The following is an 11,587-nucleotide window of genomic DNA, read 5'->3' as shown; positions in this document are numbered from 1 at the left end:
AATATTATACTATATGTTGTCTCATGAACAAAAAAGCTCAAGGGCTTCAACCTCATTTAGTCTCGCACCATATTTGAAGCCGGCTGAAGCATTTGGCACATTTTTAAATTCAACCATCATTATTGTTTGTGCAAAATTCTGTCTAGCAACCATTGTATTTCAGCCCGGTTGTGTTCAATTCTTATAGTATCAATTATGAGGAGACTTAGAAAGTACAATACAGAACGCTTTTTGCAGCACTTTTTAGGGCCCCCACCCTGCTCTGGGCCCTGGGTGCACAGTACCCTTTATCCCCCCAGTCCGACGCCCCTGGATGGATGTGTATGCTGCTCAAGACCTCAATAAGTGCTAAGTGTTAAAGCCTGACAAAATGAGTCTTTAAAGGAACCGGTTAGTGAGAAGTTGGAGCATGTGCACAATTAAGAAAGCATTAAAACTTGGTCATCAGTCCATTGTGCAATACAGTTACGTCCGGGACATTTAAGTACAGATCATGCATTATATACAGATTAGAGTCTCAGCAGAGTTTCAAAACACACTTCAAGCTGTTTATCATAAATCACATATTTCTAAGTTTACAAATTCCAATTGGAACGTTTGGGTATATAACATCTGATGCAATTCTATTATGCAGAGAATTTGAATCAACAATTTGATATGGCCTTATATAATAGGGTGCCTTATGCAACTTGTTTTGTTGAACACTTAGCAATAATTTCCAATGGCACCTTTTATCTTAACCTCTTAACCCCCACCTGAACCGTGGACACTTTCTCCAGTTTGGCTTTACGCAAATCTAAAAGTGTCTGGAAAAAATGTCAACAAAAATGCGTCAGAAAAGCAATGGCAAAATAGAAAAGCGACAAAAACACGATAGAAAAGCAACAAAGAATGTGATGAAAAAGCCTAAAAAAAGAAGCAACAAAAGACTGACAAAAGAGCAACACGAACAGGACAAAAACACTTCAAATATGTGACAAAAACCAGGCGACAACGTGACAAAAAAAGTAAGCCTCAGTTTTGTAGGCCTTAGTTTTCAGATGAGACATTACACTGTTGCTCTCCAGTCCAGAAGCTTTTTGATTTGTATAAACAGTATTTGAATTTTGATGTCAGTGAACTAAACCAGTTACTGACTGGGTGAAATGGGTGGCCTGTGCTTTACCCCTGCCACCCCCTAGACACGCTCCTGCTGCCTCTCGACTGGCCAGGGCGCATCCAAGGCCAATTTGATCAAAGGACCGTGAGGCTCTGTTGGAAAAAACGCATTGTTAAAAAGATATATCTGTCAAATAGAGAGAAACCTGGCCATGAAGTGTTGTCCTGTGATCACGTGTGTCACTGTTTGATAAGGCAGGTGTAACAAGTCCCACAAACAGGACACAAATGGGGCATAATTAACACCTTACATCGTCGCCAACCGCTCAAATAGATGATTAGAATGTGTTACCACTGCTGATTTCCTCTCCAAACAACACGGATGCTACAGATGACAGGCTTCCCGGGCCTTTTCATCCGCCTCTATGCATTATACATGGCAGCTCCTCCGTGGCAGGCAGTCAAAGGCAGAGCAGTCGCTGAGATGATAGTGGCGCGGAAGATGGAGGTGAACACAGGCAGCAATGGATCCAGGATGCCCGGCTGTAGGTTAACTAGCGCCGTGTTCTGTCCCCCACCCATAGACCCCTGTAAGGGCAGGAATTCAAGGAGCGGGATATGCAGCAGCCCATCTGTGAGCCTACAGCCGGATTTTACACTCCTCTGCATTTCTCGCTTTCATCTGTACCTCTGTTTGGTCATACTCCTTTCTTCTGTGCCAGGCATTTCTTGGACTTGTTTTCAGACCCTGCCAGTTGTCATGCTTTAAAACTTTTCTCTTTTGCACCTCTCTATGAATGATATCACAGTGGCTTGACAGTGGATGAAAGACAGAGGTGGTTTAGAAAGGAACACGAGCGTAAAGGTTTATTTGTCATGTGTAATTATGACCTCCTCTTGCCCAATGTACTGCCAATAACAATGAGTTGCTTTCTACCGCAATGAGCTGCAATTCCTTCCTTCTTTATGACCACAATACAAGATTATAATCAGATATAGTTTGTGCCAACCCATTTTTTACGTGGGGTTGATTTACAGCCACACTTCTGGCACTGAAATCTATCCCAGGGCAACTGTGATAAAATACAGAAAAGCACATAGCTGAACAGTGAAAAAAGTAATCATTGACAAACTATTCCAACTGGTGTAGCCATCTTTTGTTCTAGTAACACTCCCATTTTCATCTCAGTATCACATTGACACTATTCTCTGACTAGTTTTCACCCCCTGCCATCTTTCGTTGTTCATATTTGTTTCTCGCAGTTTATCACAAAAGCCATTATCTTTGCACCCCCACATGCCCCGCCATGCACTTGCTCAATAGTGAATGAGTGTGATTAGTCTGCCTCAGTTGAAAGTGTTTTGTTTGCCTGTCTCACCTGCTGTTCCCACAGACACCGTTGAGCAGCCACTAGGGGACGTGAGCGCTCTGGCTCTTCCTCTCGCGCGCACACACCCACATGTTTTGATGTAGCAGGAGTATGTTTCTCAGCAGAGCCAGTGCCTACTGATTTGGCCTCAAGCTGCTGCGAAGTGCGCTGTCTTTGGAGAGATAAACGCCCTCGTCTCGCTCACTCACCGCTGCTGGCTGGTGAAACATTTATGAAGAGGCGCGGTATTTGGTTGACCATCAACACTCTGGTTCAGAATTGCAGGCTTGGAGAGACAGAGGTCTATTGACTGTTTGCAAGAGACATTTTTGTATTGAGATGGTTTCAGAGCAACAGTTCTAGAAAGTTTATTTGGAGTGTCCTTAGTGCTCCATGTTGACACTCAGCATTTGTTTTATATTACAGACGTGTTCCTCTGTTTTGGTCCCATCCTTCAACCATTCTTTTTAAAAACAAGAGCTCCAGGGACCTATCTTCGGATCCTGGGCCCGGTTCAGCCATAAGTACAAACTTAAAGTATGTGTATGCGTTGGGTTGATGGGGTAAGTCCGGAGGACACAGACCCAGACACTGGGAGAACACGCAAAGGCAAGGGAAGTTTATTTGGAGAGCACAATTCATACACAAGGCAATTCAAAGTGCTTCACAGTTGAATAAAATAATGAGAAAAAATCAATAAATACAATTTTTATAGTTATAGCAAAAGGCAAGCATGCAAATAACATACTTTCAGTCATATGCATGGGTAAAAAGAACTGTTTTCAGCCTGGATTTGAACATTGTCAGAGTTGAGGCCTTTCTCATGAAGACTGTTCCAGATTTTAGCTGCATGAAACTGAAACGTAGCCTCACCGTGTTTATTATTGACTCAGGAAACCACCAGGAACCACCCTGAAGTCCTTAGGGCCCGAGATGGTTCATATCATTGGAGCTAAACCATGAAAAAGACTTGTACACAAGCAGAGCTGGTTTAAATTCTATTCTCTGTGAGACAGGAAGCCTGTGCAGAGACCGGAGTACTGGACTAATATGGTCGAATTTCCCGGACTCGAGCAGCAGCGTTCTGGATGTATTGCAGCTCTGACAGGTCATTTAGAGAGGCCAGTGAGCATCCGTTACAGTATTCTAACCTGCTGGAGACAAATGCATGGATAAGTCTCTCTAAGTCTGGTTTTGACACTATTCCTCTCATCTTAGCAATGTTTTTCAGATGGTAAAAAGCTGCTGATGTTATTGCTTTGATGTGGCTGTTTAAGTTCAGGTCTAAGTCCATGATTACTCCTAGATTTTAAACCTGATTTTTTGGTTTTAGAGTGAGAGACTCAAGGTGACTGATAACACTTTCTCTTTGTGCCTGTGGGCCAAAAACAATGATCTTTGTCTGATGTTTAGCTGGAGAAAGTTGTTTTGCATCCACAATCTGATCTGTTGGATGCAATGACAGAGTGTATCTACAGGCCCGTGTTCACCTGCCGTCAGTGACACATAGATCTGAGTGTCATCGGCGTAGTTGTGGTAAGATACATTATTGCTGTTTATTAGCTGACCCAATGTAAGCAATAGCATGCACAAGTTCAATAAGAGGTGTCCTAAGATTGACCCATAGGGGGGTCAATCTGTATTTCTGTATTGAAAATTACAAGTGCATTGTGTTCAAGCGCTTTTATGGTGGTAGCAAAATGAAACATAGAAAGCACACTCTTGGCATAGACAATAAACAAGCGAATCGTCTATAAATTACAGGATTTTTGAAATTACAGTGTTACCAAATAAAGTTTTGTACCTCTTTTAGATGACGCTACAAATAATCAGTGTGTAAATGCACTTTTGAGGAACAATACTCTGTTACTTACACCCATGTAAGAGACTTTTTTCCTCAGTACCTCAGTACTACTTTACAACCTCCTCCATTGACCGTTCATAATGAAGAGGCTGGAATAGCTGCCTTCTCCATCGCTGGCTGCTTTGCATAATCTTTGATACAGTAGCATAGTACTGGCATTAGCAGCCATGAGAGATCAAGTAAAAGGCTCAGCTACAGGTACCAAGTGCATCACATGTTTTTCTACGGAGTGTATCATGATTAAAAGTATTTTTCCTAAATTGAGTAGACTCAAAAAATAAGGAAACTTCTGGAATTAGACTTAAGCATTTCAACACAGAGCTGTTAGCACACTCCATATTCAGCAAGCTTAAATGCAAGTCCAGTGGTTTCAGTTTCACTTTAAAAGTGATTTAAGCAACAGTATGTCTGAGAATCTAAATTCCGGCTTCCATTAAACTCAAGTATCCAAATTATTTACCAATTCCATCCATCCATTTTCGTCTAACTTATCCGTTGCCGGGTCGTGGAGGCAGCTGTTGGAGCTGCCCGAATCACATTGCACCAGCCCCTATGGCTCGTCCTGCAGGTGGTGGGTCCACAGAAGGACGGCCTCACGATTCAAACTGGGCCTGTTGGTCTCTCATAAGAGGCTTCTGAACCGCTCTTTATCTGACTCGTCACCTAGGACCTATTTGCCCTGGGAGACCCTGGGCACGAAGCCCCCGACAACAGAGCTCCCAGGATCACTTGGGTGCTCAAACCCCTCTGCCACGTTGAGGTGGCGGTTCCAGAAGGGGTATTTACCAATTCCTCAATGGAAATTTCATGTTCAATTATCAACTCAACACGTGGTGATTTCCATACCATGTGAAAGCAGCATATAGCCTGGCTAAGCAGCGGTGAGTCTTGTGAGAGTTGTTATTCGTTAGCAATAAGTTCAGTTTGCCACACTGGACTACTTTTTAACTATTCTTTTGAGCAAGAATCTCTTATTTGTGTGATTTGTTTATCTTTTTGACTGGCTGTGAATGTCATTTGCTGAAACCTGCTGTTGTCAATTTGTACTTCAAGAATTCTTAAAAAAGAGCCTTGGACAGCTGCACATATTTTGAATTAATTTGTTCACAAGTTTCTGGGATTTGCCCTGTTGAAGTCCACTTAAACTTGCTCCCTATTCTCCGTGTACCTAATATAATAGAGAAGCATTGCACTGACGTCTTGCTTACTCACATGAGCACTCACCTTTGTAGGGCCACCCAGGCATAACCAGTCCCTGGGGATGAAACACACAAATGGCAATGGTGCGGCAAACTGAGGCTTAACAGGAGGTACACGTGAGACAGTGTGTTCAAATGTGCCTGAACAGATGCGTCGGCATTCAGACAAACAAAGGCGGAGCGCCTTCGGTTCTGCTGTAATCCGTGAACTTAAATCATTGAGTGGCAGTGGCATCTGTATTCGTGGCTGTGCGTGACCTGCACTCCAACGGCAGAGCTCTGTCCACTGGCGAGCTCGATGAGGAGAGAGTAGCTGCGACTACTGCAAGCACTGCGCTGTCCTTGACTATTCACTCCCTCAAGATGGTGCATTTATGTACTGTTGGCAAGCGATTCTTGATGATGGCACATTTTAGGATCATTTGTGTTGGCGATTAAGTCAATAATCTTGCCATATGGATATGACTGGCTTGCATATCTGTGTGAGTGCTGATTTCTACCTTTTGCAGTGGTTTTGAGAAAATGTTTCCACCTCGGTTCTGTTGTGCAGTGTCCTTATACTTGGTGCCAATTTTGTTTCAAGGAGATGTAGGAGATGAAACAGGTCCAAACATCTGCTAACCATTGCCTTATTTCTGTTTGATCAAATCCAAAAACAGATCCTCTGCATGATGATATGCATTTGGTGGATTTAAATCGAGGGCTGTTAACATGAATGCAGGCTGTTATTGGTGCTACAGTCAGCGTGAGTTAGTGTGAGGGCACAGTGGTATAGTTGCCCCTCTGTCTGTTCCATTTGTGCTGCTCCAGGCTCGAGATGTTTCCTCCATGTCTGCACTGACAGGATCCAGGCTGATGACTGTTATATGAGGCCAGCAGGGTTACTCTTTGTGTGTGAATAAACTATAAGAATGCAAGTCAAGTTCATCTGGATGTGCGTCCCCATGCCAGGTCCTGCGACTGCATCATAGACTTAAATTATGAAATACATCCTCAATTCATAGGTTTCAGTCATCTACTGGACACCATTTAGAGGAATTTCAGAAGATAATTTAGCTTTTAATTGTTTATTCCAATAACTTTGGCCACTTGAGATCCATGGATAGGTTTGTTTAAAATCATACAATTTAATGTCAAAATGTAAGAAAATTGTAAATGTAGAAGATTTAGTTAGGAATTGGGACTGTGTCCTGTTAAAGTGATGGTCTGTAAGTTTGAATATTTTGCTAGTTTAATAGATTGTTGATGATTAAACAGCGTCTGCTTAAACTAATACCACCCAAACATTTACATTTTATCATATTTTTATTGGCCATAATATGTCAACATTCACTGGAAAGCGTGGAATAAGTAAGTACACCACTTGAATCTCACTGAACTGCAGCAGTTTGGTAGAAGATTCATTCTGATTGTTGTGAGCGTCTAATCTGCAACTACAGAAAAGTAGTTATTGCTGCAAAAGAAGGATCAGACAGATATTTAATACAAGGTTCACTTACTTATTCCATGCATGTTGTGAATGTCTCGATTTTTCTGCAAAATATTTTCCTAAACTTCTGAATTAATTTTTCTATTGATGACAGCACGTTGCCATGGCCATGAGGCAACACAGCAGCCACACATCATGATTCTCCTGCACTATACTTCACAGTGGGCATAGTGTAAAGATGTTGATGTGCTGTTCCATTTTTCCTCCACACATGACGTTGTTTGTTTCACCCAAACTATTCAACTTTAGTTTTCGAAAGAGCACTTGCCTTGCGCCTTGCCTATCACTTTACTGTCAAGCAAAGAGTTAATGCAACAAGACTTTGTGAACTCAGTATTTTTTTTTATGCTGTGCCGGATTCTAACCCTCTCATTTGAATCTCGTCACTAAAGTTGTGATCTTGTGTGAATGCAACCTTTAGCAAAACAAACAAACTTCAAAACAGCCCTGAACATTTACAAATCCATAGCTGTAAATGTATTACTTTCAGTGTTGGCACTCTTTTCAAGCTTTTTCAAAGGTGTTTTGCTCTAACTGTGTGGGAAGGGTTGTAGTAGTGCAGAGAACCCAGGGACACTTGCCAATTCACAGCAGCTGTGCAGTGCTGCCTGTCCAGAGATCACAAGGTCTGTGAGGTCGTTGACAGTGAATTTGTCCAACAGAATGAATATTTTAAAGTGATTATAACTACTAAATGTGTACATAATGTAATTTGCAAATGATATACTATACTATTTCATGTGTATAGCCTGATCCTTGTGAGTTTCATAAAAATAATTACTCTTGAGGTCTTTCCTGAGCACCGAGCTGATGTTCTGTGAATAACACTTCGCAATATTAATCTTTTTAGAGTCTGAAAAGCAAGGGTGTATTATTCACAGTGTATAGAATATGTGAAAGGTAAGGCTGCACCATTATGAATAATATTGTTATTGAAATAAGTGAAAAAATAATGCTCTTGCATTAAAGCAGTGCTAACTCATGCCCCTAGGGGCCATAAGTGCCACTGCAGGTGTCGTAGCATGTTGCTGTTTGCAAGCAGCCGCCCATACCGTTCTTCCTTTGAACAGAAAGGAGGAGTGTCTGTAGGCCAGGCAACAAAGCTAAACTATCTGATTTGGCTGTTTTATATATATAGTAGGACTCTATGACTGGATATTTTGTGGTTTGTAAATTGCAACCTTTTAGAAACCACAGTCTCTGTGATTCCTGAATTGCATCTATACGCCACACATGAAATGTAACGCTCTCTGTCTTGGAAATGCTAGCTTGATTGCCACAACATCTTTAGAAATTGCTTAGTATTTTTCAGTGGTAAAAAAGACATAGCTCAAGGGTAAATGTTATGTGTATTCCTTAATATGTTAGTGAATGCCCTTCAAGGTCACCATCTCAACACCAGGTGTAGATAAGACTGGGAGGTTACAGCACAATGGTTTCTTGTCATTGGGGGTTAAACGGCCGGCCCAGCTCCGTCGCACCTTTTCTCATACACTTTATCTAAAGCTCTGCCGGACCTCTACCCTGCATCTACAGCCAGCCACAATCTGTTTAGCCACTCTGTCCTTGCTATCGTTTCTTATTGTGGACAGTACATAAAAAGGTGCACGAAACAAGCCTAGCTGGAAGGTTATTTTTTGTCTATCACGCCAGTGCTGTTTCTAAAGGGCACTTCACCAACACACTGCTGGACGGAGCATCTATAAAACCTAAAGCCGATGGGCCCTCCGGAGACTGGTTTACAGTAGCACAGATATCCGCACTTTCAGAGACTAGTGCTGCGCGCTTTCAAACACAGCAGGGCCCTCTTTAACAGTGATATGTGTTCATGGCCATTGGGTTTCAAACTCTCTATTCCTCATATCCTCGCACAATGTCTTCATTTTGGAATATGAAAATGCCCAAAGCCCTAAAATATTTCTTTTAATTAATTTCAGTTTATTATGAATAGCCCATTAACTGTTTCAGCACAACTTCAAGGTACTGATATTTACCAGGCTATATGAAAATACAGTCATCACATCTCTTTTCAGCGTACCAATCAACAGCCTTTTCTATCAGATGCCACTATAGTCCAGTGTTTTCACACCTTTGATTTGTCATCTGGAGCGCTTTCCATCCACACCTGTTAATTCTCCCGTCCCATGTCAAAGCTCAGTGCTCTGTGTAATTCTTATTTGTTCTGTAAACTGTTCGCTGGCCATATTTTGCGATCCCCTGGCCTAACACAAAGATAAAAATACCTAGTTTTATTGCTGTCCTCCCACTTTCAACACTATGTACCAGGCCTTCTGAACTAAAAAAAAGAAAGAACAAAGTCTAATCTAATACACCTAAACGGATTACAGCTGTCGTAAATAACGGCAGTCAGTAAAAATGTCCATAAAATCCATTTAATTTCAATTTACCAGTGGTGTGATTCAGAGCGATACAGTGATGCAGAGGCTGGCACCGTCGCCTTGTCATCCCACATTAGCAAAGTCAGGTTCAAGTTGCCATTTGGCCCTGGGCTGTGTGAAATTGGCATGTCCTCCCTGTATGAGTGTGTGGGCGTGCTTGCTCACTGTATTAAATGCAAAATGAATAAAGTGGCATCATGATCCAGTCTGGTGCATATGATAGGGGCAAACACTGCGGGAATATAAACAACCAACATAATAATTCGTTTAGGCAGTTCTAAGTCTCTGATCATGGAGAGGTTTGTGTCGTACAGGGTACCTGGCTTAAACCAATGCCGTCAAAGTGTAAATGATTGGTCATATAGATGTAGCTCAGCGATCAAAAATGTTGTTGTCTTGTAGGAAAAATGCAAATGTTCTTAAAAGAAGTAACTGATTTAGCTACAAATCACGTCAAATGACGGGCTCAAACTTAAAGATTCTTGTGGTCCATCTGAGACAAAGAGAGGTCAGAGTTCTTCTTTCTCCCGTCTCTCCTTCTCCGTCTGTCTGCCTGAACAGGGTGAAAACGTCAACAGCTCGAACCGCTTCCTGTACCCGTTCTTTATACCGGGGGCGGCCCCTTTGTCTCCGCGGGACTCGACCAATCGATTCAGTCCGTAACTCGATATGATCGGGGCACAAGTCACAAGTGGGGATTACAGGATTTCGTAATGTGATTCAAGAAATACATTTCTATTGAAATAAACACATTAACAAACTTTACAAATGCATTATCGACATTTTGACGTCATGTACATTGTATCTTTGTTGACCATGGGAAAGAATTCATCATTAGAGCAGCTTACATTTGTTGAGTTCATTCTTATTGTCTATGAAGGAACTGGGTTATTACTCAAATCGGATGTTTGAGATACAGTCTTTAGTCCAATTCGAAGGTCAATAAAGAGTTCTCACCTCTGGTGGTGAGCTATAAGATAGGTCTATCACCGTCTTCATTGTCCTCAACTGTGTTTGTTAGTTCTGACCGATTAATGACCACCTGACCACCAAATGGTGTTTGTCTTGGAGTGGGGGTTTTGCTCATCTCTTGGTATGCCGTAACCGTGGCGATAGGGCATAGGTCACCCTCACACGCTACAGATATCTACCGCCGGGGTCTGATCGCCAAAACTAATATACATGTCAATAAATCTTCCTCCTCGCTGCTTTTGTCTGTTTAGGTCTATCCAGGTTTAATTACAAAACATAAAAGGTACATGCAGCTGCAACCACAAGATGCTTGTACTGCTCCACACCATTCTCTTGCTTGTCCTTTATTTCCTGGTAAATAAAAAGCTGAATAAATCGGAAGTTCAGTTTAGTCTCAGGATTGTAAAATGTATTCGGTAGCATTGCATATGGCCTCAGTCTGGACATTTCCATAAAAAGGGCAGAATACTGAAATCCAAGAGAACGCTGCATGAGATGTTTCAACACTCTCCTGCTTAACAATATTCCTTGCACATCCGCCGTACCGGTAAAATAAAATTCTGAAAATAATAAAAACACTTTCACTCTATATCACGCTACCAATTATTTTGTGGTCACTTCTCTCCTGTCATGTTTCTCTTCCCTCATAGTTCTTCACACTTAGTCGGCCTGGTTTTGTTACTGGAGAAAAGAAAGTGATTAGCTGCCACAGTGTGAAGCATTCAAGGCAATGCCAACTTCAACTACAGCGAGGCACCCTGATGACTTCTTATGAAGCTAAACCAAAACTGAGCAGCACCGCTGTCTAACCCCTGTCTGAAGAGTTACCCTTTTTATCCCATCTAATGGTCCCTTTGATATCCCCCCCAGAGGCAGTCGCTTGCTCCGGGAAAGTTCCACTGGCGAAGATGACAAGGAGAAAGGGCCTTCCAGTTCTGAAGAGAAAGCATTTGAAAGCAAAGTTTCAGCTGCATAATACATTAGCCATAGTGAAAAGCCCCAGACGGTGGTCTCTCTCGTCACGTCCCAACACGCCGCAAGCGTGCCAAAGGTGCACACGAGGGAAAGCCGTGTCAGATGATGTCACGCTTTATGTGTTACGGATTTAACATGAGACATAAAACTTCTGGCCCCATAACATGATCCTGCATAAATGAATCTGCATGAAGAAGTAATGCTCCCATAGCAGTATCCTG

This window comes from Gobius niger (assembly GCF_951799975.1).
Source record: "Gobius niger genome assembly, chromosome: 7".
In the NCBI taxonomy this organism is placed as follows: Eukaryota; Metazoa; Chordata; class Actinopteri; order Gobiiformes; family Gobiidae; genus Gobius; species Gobius niger.
The sequence above is the reverse complement of the archived record's forward strand: the minus strand, read 5'-3'. Positions refer to the sequence as shown.